Source organism: Dipodomys merriami, unplaced genomic scaffold (assembly GCF_024711535.1).
Source record: "Dipodomys merriami isolate MVZ:Mamm:240054 unplaced genomic scaffold, mDipMer1.0.p SCAF_18, whole genome shotgun sequence".
In the NCBI taxonomy this organism is placed as follows: domain Eukaryota; kingdom Metazoa; phylum Chordata; class Mammalia; order Rodentia; family Heteromyidae; genus Dipodomys; species Dipodomys merriami.
In genome coordinates this window covers 6,135,890-6,150,592 of record NW_027203159.1, presented here as the reverse complement: position 1 = coordinate 6,150,592, position 14,703 = coordinate 6,135,890, and positions in this window count along the sequence as shown.

Here is a 14,703-nt window from a genome sequence, read left to right as displayed (position 1 = left end):
GAGTAAGGGAAGAGAGATGGAGAGAGAGAATGCACCGAAACGAGTGAAACCAGATATGACATATTTAACATCATGACAGAGAAAGTTTTAAAAGAGGATAAGGGAATTTTTTGAAAAGCCAGTAAAATAAAGCTCAGGACAAAAAGGGTTTACAGGAGATTTCTGTGAGTCCATCAAAGGACAACTCATTATAATCATCCTAAAGTCTTTAATGAAACAGAAAGGAAACTTTCTCAATAAAATAGCTGTATGAGGCCAGCATACAGCTCAACCCGAGACCTGATATGGATTCATCAATGAAAGAAGTGTAGTAACATTTCTTCCTTGAACCTTCACGCAGAAAGAAATATTCAATATCAATATCAATATCAATAATAGAAATGCAAATAAATCCATTGTACTCCATTGTACTATATTGTACATTTATCATTAGCATGAATTTCCATACATAAAAACTGATAATAAATATGATCGTGTTTTGTGGCTTTTAGATACATTGCTATAGTGATACATCTTGTACTCTCTTTGGATAGCTTTATTTGAATTTTGGTAAAGTATTTTTTCAACCCAAAATTCCAGTGCACTTTTTTAGATAATTATTCTATTTTTACTGTTGATATTTTGTGAATGTAAACTTATTTTATTTGTACTATTTGATGTGTCTTCTTTTGAATTTTGTATTTTCAAAATTAATATTGTCTCTTTTAGGTTTTTAATCCATTATCCCACCTGTTGATATATTATCTCATCCTTAAATATGGCTATTAATATACAATGCTTACTATGGAAAAAAGAATCAATGTAGCTAATAATAATGTTTAGATATTAGTTTGCTCATGTAGCAAATGCATCATGCTTAATCTGTGCTTGCTAACGAAGATCAAAGGAGTTTCTTTGCATTAACATTCATTTTGTCTGAATATTTCAAACAAATTCCATGAAAAAAGAAATGCAAATGAAAACGACACTGAGATTCCCACTGACTTCTATTAAAATAGTACATAGTTAGAAAATAAATTGTATCAGAAGCTGGCAAGTATGTGACCAAATGGAATGCTGCTAATCTTTTGTATGAACCTCGAAAAAGTTCAACCACCTTGGAAAGGATTCTGGAGGTTCCTCATGTATTAAAAACAGAGCTCCTTCAACATCCAGCCATCCTATTCCTTTGCATTGACCCAAAGGATCACATTAGAGGATACAATAAACATACCAACACTGCTGTGATCATTGTATCTTTACTTACCTTAGTTAATGCATGGAACCAACATTGGTATAACCATATCATGAAATGTTCACATCCTGTAAATTGGATAAAATTATCTGAGGCCAAATGGATGAGAGAAGATAATGGTGATGGGGAAGATGTTAACAAGACTGGTATGTAATGCTGGAATTTGTCAGCTTTTCTCTCCTTGAAAAATCATTTTTTTGGTCTGTCATTGTGCCTGAAATCTGAGATTGGGCACTGTCCCTCAGTTCTTCAGCTCAAGGCTTATGCTTTGCCACTTAAGCCACATCACTTTAGGCTTTTTCTGCTTCTGTCATGCTAAGGAATCAAACCCAAAGCCTTATGTATGCTGAGGCACTTCTGAGCCCAAAAAATCTATTTTTAATTCCAACATTTAAAGAATTACACCAAATGATCAAATATGCTGTTTACATATTTTAGTATGTTCTCACAACATAATTTCTGATTAGAACATGTTAACCATACACACATACACACACACACACACACACACACACACACACACACACACACACACACATTTATATTGTCCCAACAAAAACGAACTCTAAAATAATGAATAGAATATGCACCATTTTATTAACACAAATTGCTCCAGGATGGAATCCCAGCTTTCCACTCTAGAAAACCAGTCATCATGGATGAGCATAAAAATAAACAAAACACATGATAATTTTATTTGAGATATTGTAAAATTTTGACCTAATAAAATTTTGCATATACTTAAAGCAATACAATCTTAGTGTACCCCCAAACCTAATGTAGACTGATGTTGTCTTTGAAAAGTTTTGCCTTTGTAAGAATTTGGATTTAAGTCGACGCCGGGTTTCACAGTATGTCACAGTATAATTCCACAGTGTAGACAAAGTACTTGATTGTAGAAAAAGTACTTGATTGCTCTTATTTTGTACTTTAGATTATTTATGTACAAAAGAACAATGAGGAGGCAACAATGCTTGATAAGAAATGTACTCGTTATCTTGCCCATGTAATTGTAATCCTCTGTACGGTATTCTCACAATAAAAAAAGACTTTTGAAAATTATCATACCACAGACACTGTGCATCTTTCTGTATAGAATTTATAGATCCATATGAAATTCCAATGAGGTATCAAATATCATAATTCTCTATTTCATACTTTAGGATGTAAACACAAAATGAAGCATCTTCATCATGGCAAAAACAATTAAATGAATGGAATGGTGTCTACCACACAGCAAATCATGCTTACACTTAAATGATTTTGTTAACAATTTGTTAACAATAAAACATTAAAATATTCATGAAAGTTGATATCGATGATTTTGACAAAGTCAGAATATTGCACAGTGTTTGTGTCTTCAAAAATATTTAAGAATAATTATCTATATACTTACACATAAAATCATACACATTCGTTTTAAATTGGAGAGAGCAGAGAAAATGAAAAATGTTTCCTCTGATTGCATTCAGCATATACATATTTAAATTGCAGTTGAGGCAATAAGAAACACGTTAAAATTTTTCACAAAGGAATTCAATTAAGCCCTATTTACATGTTTTTTGATAAGGTAATATCAAATATATTTCTCTAGTTTGGAAATAACCTGAATATTCATGGGTAGATCTAAAGGTCCATGAAATTAGAAAATGACACTGGCAGGCAAATATCCTCAAACAATTATGTGCTCTGCTCAACTTATTTGTCCATGAAAAGTTGATAGTTGCCAAATGAGAAAATGAAGAGTATTCTGCACTCATTTTCTTTCTCAACAAGTGCTGGAGTTCCTTCCATTGTTTCTTGATATACTTCCACTTAGAATCTTTTTTTCACATAACAAAATTGAAAATAGTATGTTTCGGTAAGGTGATCTAGTGCATGTGAATATTTTGTGATACAATGTAATTGGTTTACCATCTGTATGGTAAAGCAGTGAAATTTGTTATTTGAAATAAACTACTTTGAAAAAATACATGAACAACATTGCATTGATTCTAGTAGGATAAAAGTATTGATCAGAATATTTTCATGTTTACTCAGATATTCACACTTCATGTTAAGCATAAGTTGGTTGAGTAAATTTTAAAAATGTAAAGATTTTAAAATTTAAGAATATATAGATATTCTCTCTTGAAAATAAAAATTGCTCAACCAAGAAGAAGGATTTTTGGTCTACTCATTACATTTAAAATCTTCTGGTGATAGTGATTATCACCACATATAGAATGTTTTTCTTCAATTAGAGAATCAGAGTTGAATTCAAAGTGGAATTTATACTTGGAATTATAGATATACATTTATTGTGAACAATATGCTTGTTAATATTTGTATATCCTTTATTTTCTTTTCACACAGGTAAATGAATTCCAGATGAAAATTGCATTTCTGTTGCCTGTTTTTGTGACAGTATTTGATTGTGTCTATCAATTTAGGGACTAATATATACACAACCATAATTCCTATGTGAGATACAGATTCTCATTTTATGTGCAGATGAGGTATGAGGTCAGGCACTTCGCTGTCATATTTTACTTTGAGCAATACATAAACAGGTATATTGAAGAAACCATACTATTGCCATGAAACAGAAAACTAAAAAATAATTCCAAACAAATGGTTGATTAGCATCAAGAAGAAAATAAAAATTATGCCTCTTTTAGACATGTTTTGTTCACTCCAGTTTGAATTTGCAGACTTCAAGTAATTGAATGGATAGGATTTAAAAATTTGCACTTATAAGGATAACATTAATGAGCAAAGTTTTAAACGTGTGAACATGACAGAAAAAGGTGTAATCATTATTTGAAATGAGATTAATGCATAATAGCATTGAAAACCAAAGGAACACTTTATAAAAACTCAGTCATCCTAAGAGTGGACATTGCCATAATACCAAGCATTGTTTATTGCACAAGCGGCGAAATAGTACATCAAGTATTGTAAAAGTCTAAAGGGCCTAGTAATTGTAGGATTTGTGGTACAAATGAAGCTCCCCCATACCTTCCTCATTAGACTTGTGTTCCATTGAGCATAGTATACATTTATTTGTTTGATTCTTTGGAACTCATTGGTGAATATTGAGAGGACACAAAGCCAAAAATGCAGAAATATCCACATGATTCTATGCAACTAATATTTTCATATAAGAAAAAAATTGAACATTTTGTATTTTGATAACTGAAGTTTGTAGAACATTTCTAGAGTACTGATGATAGCATTAAACAATTGAAAAATTGCCCCCACATATTTTCAATCTCACTGTGGGCCCATAGACCTATGAAAGTCCCTTTACCAGTACCATGTCATTTATGCAAATTATACCACAGTCTTGTATTTTGATTAATAGCAAAAAGCATGTTACCAAATTCTTACAGAAGATTTAAAGTGTAAATATGAGGAAAGTGAGGGAATATTGAGACTCAGTTTCAGAGATTTCAACTGTACTTCACAGGACGAAAACATCTTAAGAGTGTAGTTGTTTGTAGTTACAGTAAAATGTAGGAAAAAGTATAGGACACTAAACTTGTGAGAAGTCAAACCATTGACTTAAGAGAAATTGTGGACAAAGTATGTTACTTATGTACAAAAGGGTCGTGAAGAACATAAATTAGTACTTGCTAGAAGATTGATAATAGAACCTTTTTTGATGTGTGTCTAAGTAAACAACCAAGCAGAACAGGAAATCTTACGCTGTGGAAACAGAAAGGCTAATATCAAACAACATTGGTCACGTGCTTCCAGTGTGCATTCAAGATGGGGCTACAGTTACTCTATCATTGATAGAATCATAATTTGTCATGATTACTCAGTTTATTCAACATTATCCTACTTTCTAACAAGTCAATGTTAATCTGCAGGAACAAATGTTTAAAGTGGAGGTTGCACAACATGCTCTATCTTTTCCCTTTTAGATTTCTTGAGAACTGTGCTACAGTACAATTGAATATATGGTGGCTTTCTTACCCTTTCTAACTCACATATAAAAAGAACTTATTTCTTACATCTATTTGCCCGTGGCTACTGTTACCTCTGCTATGATTGTTGCACTAATTGCCAGTGCAGTTTTTATTCTTTTCATTGGGAGTTTGAATAAGAACAGGAAATCAGAAATTCATATCTTATGAACTGGGTGAATATAAGTAGAAGACTTTTATTCATAATGAGCCCTCAAATTTTACAATCACCTACTGAAGCTTTTATCACTATCATGTCATTTATCCAAAACTTACTAGCAATTCCACTTGGACTAAGAGGCATCAGGAGCTATTTCAGAGTTTCTTAAAGAGAATTAGGAGGATAAATATGTTGATAATGAGGAATAGTCAATGTTCTGAAATAGTAGGTTTTGAATAAAATAAATTGTTTACAAAATAATTGTCTTCAAAAAGGGAATATTAGATAAATAATATATTACACTGTGTCGACAGCAAATATGCTTAGGAAAATGTGTCAAAACTTATAACAAAGAGGTATATTTTTATTGGTATATTTGTTCTTATAATACAATGGATAAATGGTTAAAAATGAAAAGTACTGGCTACTAATATAATCTCACTTAAAAGAAGGAATCATATTCAACTCAAAAGAAGATATTCCTACACTATTGTCTACAATTTTGCAAATATGGTATTGGTTTTACATCTAAATGTCAATGAAAATTTTCATTTTCCTTCCTCATTGATATCTAGGTTTCCTTTTCAGGAGGAAGCAACATGAAAGAGGAATGGAACACTTCAATGGAATTCATTTCTTCAGAAATGATGTGAAATTTCTTCAATATTGTTTAAAGGCCGTGGATGATTTCAAAGTTACTATTGTGGTATTTTATTTGAAAGGAGTAAGAACAGCTAAGTGCCGGTGGCTCAGGCCTTTAACCCTAGTTTCTCAGGAAGCTGACATCTGAGGATGGCAATTGAAAGCCAGCATGGGTAGGAAAGTCTGTGAGAAACTTTTTTCATCAAATAACCCCCAGAAAACCGAAAATGGTGCACTCTGTCAAGTGACAGACCTCTATCCTTGAGCTAAACTGTGCGGGGAAAATGCCCAAGCCCAGAGTACAAACTCAACCACAGATATTAAAAAAGCAAGAAGAGATGAATTCACATTATTTCTGTGTAACATTGAAGGTATACAAAGCTTAGTGTTTGACAAAATTGCTTCAAAATTCTCACTGACTTATGATGATACATCATTTTCCAAAGTAATTGTATAGAGAGTTTGCCAAATTATAAAGTTCAGAATCAATCAATTCAAAATTTTCCTTCAAAAAGTCCCACTTTACCAAGGGGTTTCCATATGCAGGAGAACGTGTGAGATTAATGGCCTTTTCCTACATATACCTTGATTCTTAATAGTGTGAAATGTACTATCAAGTGTCTTCCATGAAAAACTTACTGATAGTAGATAGTTACCAATGTGCAAAGGAGACTTCGGGATTATTTAGACACCAGCATGGAATTTCGAATTATTTCTCTCCCAAGAATGCATGTATATATACATTTTCTTGATCTATTCAACTATGGAAGGGCATCTGTGTTCGTTTTATATATATATATATATATATATATATATATATATATATATATGTATATATATATATATATATATATATATAAAGGATGCATAACTTCTTGTCATAAGGTATCACATTTTAAACACAAAATTATGCTATCTTCACAATTGCATTTCTCCCCTCAAAAAATATGATTTCAATGTTATTTTGTGTACACAAACAAGAACCGGGTTTTTCCCTGCCTCAGATTTTGGAAAGAACTACCAGAATCCTTCAGATGAGTTTACACATGGAAATCACTGAAACAAATGAAAATCTTATATAGTAAGAAATGTACTTCAGAACGTTGGTTGAAAAATCCTGTTGAAATTTTCATGGCCATTCTGTATGGAATAAATAATTGATGTAAGATTTGCATAAGGGATCTAATATCATTACAGTTTTGTTATGTATTTATTAGGCTCTACAATTATAACAATATATATAATGGATGATGATATTCACAAGCAAATTTAAGGACAGTGAAAAGTGATGATTCAAGATTCCATATTACAACCTTACCTTGTCTATGTGGAAAGTGACCTGGTGAATTCCAATAAAGACATAAACATCTGGGTTTACTTCTGGATTCAAGGTAAGGGTAAATAGCTGGTAGAAATAAAAATGATATCCTGTGGTTGAGTGAGCATCAGTATATATTTATAAATGTAAGATGTAACTAAAGCTATTAGAAATGGTTTGAACTCATGGTTTGTTCAATGAATGATTCTTGCAAAGAATTGAGAAAACAATATTATTTTACTTTCTGTGGAAAAGAACAGAATAGATATTTCTGTATTCTGCCTATGGAAAAAGAAAGTTCACGAGTAGTTCGAAAGACGTTTAAAAACCATTAATATCCCATTTTCAGTTATTTCCATTGACTTGATTATTGTATACAAACATTTTCACAAATTATGCTTGGACATTCTGTCTCAAGACATTGAAATTCGATGAACATTTGAAGTGTGGACATAGTCAATTCATTACTTATGTTATGATCCAGTTCTTCAAAAGTTCTCTAATGTCACACATTCAGGCTCAGCTATGTATTGGCTCAGGTTCAGAAATGTGTCTTATACAATATATCAAGAATCCAGGAAAATAGGAAAAAATAATTTATGAGGTGGTATAGAAAAGAAAATCTATAGTGGATTTACTATATAATATTATTGCAAGGAAGTTAAATCTACATGATAATTTAATCTCCATTTCAAAATTTGTGAAACGATGCCAAAAAACAAAGAACAACGAGTGATTATTTCATGAAAATATCCAACCAAAGGATACACGCTTTATGGTAGGCAAGTAAAATATGAGGGGATACCATGCAAATATCTCAGTTACAATCACAAGGAATGTTAACGGCTCAAACAATAAACTGGTTTTTTCCATCTTTATGTGTGGAAAAAATGCCATTGTGAAGTGATAGTCACCTTGTTAAGTGTTAGCCAATAAATATATTCAGCGGTCTGGAAAAAATAATTAAACTTTAAGGAACATATGCATATCACCTGTCAGTATGAACACTGAAATATTGGACTTTGAAATGAACATTGAGGATTGAAATCATGATTGTGCCATTGATAGTCAAGTCTCTAACCCTGGGCTCGATTCCAGTTATGACTTCCAAATTTTGGTGACCCTCTGGCATATAATTCCCATAGGCATACATACTTGCGAAATTAATTTTAATAAACTGTTAACCTAAGTTAAAGGAATCTTTCAATGTTCATTTCAAAGTCCAATATTTCAGTGTTCATACTGACAGGAGATATGCATATGTACCTTAAAGTTTAATTATTTTTTCCAGACTGCTGAATGTATTACTGGCTAATCATGATTTCAATCCTTATTAAAAAAGAAGACATATAAGAAAAAATCCATGACAACCTGATTAATGATTGAAAGTCAAGAATCGAATGTCAGCAAAACTTCGATTTTTAAATGCCAAATATCATAGTACTGTGTCCAGCTTCACTTATGGGTTTGGAAACAATGGGGAAAAATTGTAACACCATTTCAGTTTGAACACACACACACACACACACACACAAACAAACACACCGTTTTTATCTACAAATGGGCAAGTTACAGAAATATCTGATCACACACAAAACTGTTCATATATATATATATATATATATATATATATATATATATGTATGTATATAATGACAAAGATAGCGTTGGATAAAACTTTAAGAGACAAATCAGCAAGTCACATGGTCTCCTACATTGTCACAGATTCTCTCATCAATTCACAGGTTCTCTAGTATCATCCAATTTTAGAAGCCAGAAAAATTATGATTCCATAATAAGACATATTAGTAAAAGTGAACAGGATTAATAATACCATGCAGTCACAGTAAGGGTTCTAATAACTGATATAGTTAAGGAAATATCACAGCCCCATCAAACATTACTCTCTTAATTTCAATGACAAAATGCAAGATAGTACAAGTAAAGAGTGAATAAAATCTAACAGGCTCTTATGTGGACGGAAATAATTTAGAGATTTTAGAAATACCAGTTAGCATGGAACATTGTTGATGAATATATTGCATTACATTATGCCTTTTGATAATTGTTGGTGGTTGTTGGGCATTAACTCTGGGCTTGAGCACAGTTCCTGAGTTCTCCAGAGTTCTAATGCTCTACCAGTTAATCAACAGTGCTTTTTCCAGTTTTGAGGTTGTTAATTGGTAATGAGAGTGTGACAAAAGTTACTGGAGGGGTTTCCTTAAAAGCTGATCCTCACATCTTAGCCTCCTATAGGTTCCTTAACGACCTGTTATCTGTTATCTGTTTGTTTATTCCTAACATTCGTGCACAATTTAGGTCTATAAGCAACCATGAAAATGCTCTAACTATTCGATTTTGAGGGGATAAATTCCAGAAATGAAATCTGAAAAAAATCCTTGATTTACTTAATCTGTAATTAGATCTCCAGGTGTCAAACGTGTGACATGCTAGAATTAACAGATTATTTCCTGGCCTAGCACAATTGTGGTTTTCAACTCCAAGTATCATTTTCTATTACCTATTCATTTTCCTCTGCATGATGAAGGATAAGAAATTCTCCAACCACAAAAATAAACATAATTGACATAACATTATATGTTTGACATACAGCAAACAAATGAATAAAAATTCCTAGTATGCTTACTAACTTTTAATGGGAAGAATATATGAGGCCTGACCGTGATGACAGGCTTACATAAATACAACGTGATTTTAAGTTGAATAAGATTTTCTTTTTTTTCCCAACAAGGAAAGACTTGCAAATATCAATACATATAGATTCCATTTTCTCATATAAAAGGGATGAGGTCTCATATTGGCAATCAACACAAATTACATGATTCCAAATGGAATATATGCTTATCAAAGAATTCCAAGCAAGCCCAATTACTGTTCATTTGTTCCTGTATCTGGCATCTTACCATGTCAGAAAGAGAGACTTGTTGTGTTGACATTCCATTAAATCAAAAATGCAATCTATTTTGTGACCATAGAAGGACAACTTCATTTTAGCAATTACAATTTTTTTGGTCAGTCATGGGGCTTGAACTCTGGGCTTGGGCACTGTCCCTGCACACCTCAGCTCAAGGCAAGCATTCTACTGTTTAAGCCACAGCACCACTTCTGGTTTTCGAGTGGTTTATTAGAAATGAGAGTCTCACGGACTTTCTTGCCCGGGCTGGCTTTGAAAAGAGATCCTCAGATCTCAGCCTCCAGAGTAGCTAGGATTACAGGCATGAGCCACCAGTGCCCGGCGCATTTACAATTCTTCAATCTCATAAATACTCAATAGGAGATACAATAACTTTTGATATTCCTATGTTTACGATATCCAATGTGTTTCCATACTTATAGAGGCATGAGAAATTTGAAATCCACGTATGTATTGCTCGTTAAAAATAGCTCTAAATATATTTCATTAATATATCGAAATCTCTCTCTCTCTCTCTCTCTCTCTCTCTCTCTATCTACCTATCTATCTATCTATCTATCTATCTATCTATCTATCTATCTATCTATCTATCTATCTATCTATCTATCTATCTATCTATCTATCTATACTATCTATCTATAAATACATATATCTTTGCAAAGTGAAAATTATAAGTCATCTCAAGAGTCTCTTCAAATATTTCTACAGTAAGTCAGGGAGACAATTAAAACAAAGTAGGTATTCCTACAGAATACATTAATCAATTTCAGAATAAAGACATGATAACTCACCTGCACATGTATACAATTATCAATAACCAGTTGAGAAGACCCCCTATTTAAACTTTATAATTGATGAGATGAGTAAATCCTAAAACCATAAAAATAAAAAAAAAAGATTTATCCAATCTCAGAATGTTATCTATGTATTCTCTGATTTAAATCGATTATAAGGGAATAAGAAAAACATTCATATAAGCTAATTCTGATTTGAAGTAGTTAGGATAATTTAATTTCTTATTGGTCTTAGTAAAACTATACTTGATTCATTCTCCAATCACAGGGTCACAAGGTAAGAGAACCTAAACTTCGGTTGTAGTGAACAAAATACATGGGTATGTAGAACAGAAAATTTGATATTCATTTATCCTCTTTATTTACTTTCAATTTTAACAGACAATAGTGTATCATAAGAAAACAGCACATTCTTTACCTATTGTTGCCAGACGATTTCATTATGCCCCAAACAAAACTTGAGCTAGGATTCTGCTTGAGATGTACATTAGATTGCCTCTAACATTGTTCACTGATAAAGAAGGTAGACGGCACTAAGAGCCTTACTAGAAACATTTAGGTAGATAATAAACAGTAAAAAGAAAGAGTTCTTAGTCATTTAGATGTTTGAAATGTTTTTTTTATTATTTAGGACTGCATATATTCTTATATATTATTGGAATTAGCATACAAAGCAATCTTACTTGAATAAAGAATTTTAATTTCACTCTTAACGAAAGAAATTATACATCAGCACGAGATAAGTTGAGATTCAATAATGGAAAATGCAGAAAAACCATCAAGCTCTTTACCTTTATCCCAGTCTTCCTCAGAGGAAACATACTGCTATGTATTTCCAGATCATTTGTCTTGTTTCTGGTTCCAAGTGATGTTGACTCCAAACAAACAGGAATCTACCATCAGAGTAGGATTCCGGTGTAATTGGCCTTCACTAATTTGGATTGTGGTTTGGATATCAGTCTTACCTACATTATCTTCATGGGAAGTTTTGTCCATAGAAGTTTCAATATGGTTACTGAGGTGAGCTAGTGGAAACAGGTGGTGATCATTGAAGGGACAAGTGCCAATTTGGCAGCAATATCAGAATGATTCTGTTTAACAACTGTTCAAATATGAAGAAATATGAAGAGTAATTGAAAATATATTTGAAAATATCCAAATTGGTTGGTAATAATATTTGTCTTCTTTACAAAACACAAGAACAAGAACTGTGTTTCCCTTACAATTCTGGAACTTACTGTAGCAGTGTTATATTAAGATCACAATTCTGTCAACCCTCAAATATTATGAAATTTTGATCAAAGAAAAGCAACTTTTAATCAATACCCTGAATATAGAAAAAAGACGCCACTTCTCTGCTAAGTTATCAGTTTATTATCCTGACTTGAAAACTAAATTCTAGGCCATATGAAAATACAGTTGGTATCATAATAAATAATATAACACTTAAGAATCTCAATAATTTATATTTTGGACATTAGGTAATGGGGAAAAATGGAAACTACCTCAAATGGTTGTGAAACATGGCACACACAGTTTGATATACTTGCCCACACATATTGCCTATGTTCTGCTTTATGAATAGAAATCTAGAAATACATCTATAGGGATATACAAGTTGGACTTCCATTGTCTTAATTTCCATTACATGCTGCAGAGATTTCAGAAGAAATAAAAAAATCTCTCCATGAAAATTCTGCACACTCTCACATCTTTCACATATATTTCCCACAATTTATCTTAAAAACAATACTCAAATTTATACATTAGCCGATCACTAATGGCTCATGCCTGTAATCCTAGCTACTTAAGATGCTGTGATATGAGGATCATAGTTAAAAGCCAGCCTGGGCAGGAAAGTCCATGAGACTCTTATTTCCAATAAACCTCTAGAAAACCAAAATTGGCACTGTAGCTCAAGTGCTAGAGCGCTCACCTTGTGCTGAAGAGCTGAGGGACCCAAGCCCTGAGTCCAAGCCTCAAAACTGACAAAAATCAAAGCAAAACAAAACATTATTTATACATTAACTAAAGAGATTATGTAATATCAACACGTTTCAATGAAACATTAACTTTATACATTTCACTAGATGGTATGAGAATTTGCATCATCTGCTTTTGTGATTTTTATCATGAGGACACTGCAATAACCTCTCAGGATCCATAGAATCTTCTGAAAAAGAAAAATACCTAAGGAAAAAACAATACAATAGGGAAAACACAAATCTTCACTGTTATTTCCTTTATGAACTATTATGTAACTCAGGAATTCCTATTTGGAGAATGTAGATGCAAAATATGACAGAGTATTTATTCTGGAATTTAATTTCTGATGTACTCTGAGTTCCTATTAGGTAATTCTTACTGTTTAGTATTATGAAAAATATTCATTCTAGTTAAATAGTGATTTGTGTCAAATGGAACTTTAGCTTTTGTTATCTTCTGAGAGCATAGATTTGATTGAGGACCCTGATTTAACTGCTTTCATATATTTCAATGTATAAAATGCCCATAATTTACGTTCTTTTTAACCTTTCAATATAGCATATTCAAAGACAAAATTATAAGTATCAGTGTGTCTAAAGTTTCAGACTCCATCAGCAGAAATTCTTCTATTATTTTCTCTCTGTTTCTGTCAATATGCCTTCTTTGACTCCACTAAAGAAAAAATTACGTGAACTAGATTATTTAAAATAATCTCCCAAAACAAATGCAAAAACATGTTTACCTTCTTCCACTGTGACAGGCAGGCAAATATCAGTAAGCCCTGCAGATAGAAAAAAATCTGAAAGAAAACATGATTAAATACTTCAAAATGACGTCTTAAATGTGAATTCTTCCGTGATTTGAAAAACAACCTGGTAGAACCTATGCATATCTAATACTTTTTGTTGTGAGAAACTTGTGTATTGAAATAGATTGATATCTTTCCCTAATTCACAGATTAGGATAACATATCGAGCAGTAGAAATTTACAACTTTTGAACTCAACAAATTGGATATTTTTCAGGCATTAGTTTCTTCATCATAGAAAACAATTAGAGGAAGATGCTTCTTGACATTCTAAGAAATTTTGGAAAAGGTTTTCTAAATTAAGCATGTCTGAATTAACATATTCTAAAGTCCATTTTACAAATATCCAATATGTCTTGAAAAATATACACTCATCTGAAGAAAGATTTGCCATTCTTATAGTTATGTCTAGATTTCTACTCACATTATAAGGTGTGTAGGGAGTAGTATTCTGGTGCATACTTCTTAGAGAAGGTATTTCTCACAAGGGAAAGGAATCATTGAGACTTGAAAGAGTCAAAGTTTGACATTTGGGCTGTGGATCAATAGGTAGTAAATTTCAGTTTTATAGTGTCTAGGGACCATGAAGCAAAGGCAGAAGACATTAAACATATGATTCATTTGACCCACATAAAAGTGAAAGGAATAGAAGTAAATTTCAAGTTCGCCAGAATGGAAATAGCTATTTTCTGAAGTCTGAGGAAGTAAAGAATTTTCATTCTTTTACCCATGGAACAATACTGCCTAGTTGGAGAAAATTGTAAGAACTACATATTGGGATGTCAGGAGTAGAAAGCAAGAAAAGTTCCTGTCACATACAAGAGCCAAAGAGATAATTTACATGTAATATATATATATATATATATATATATAT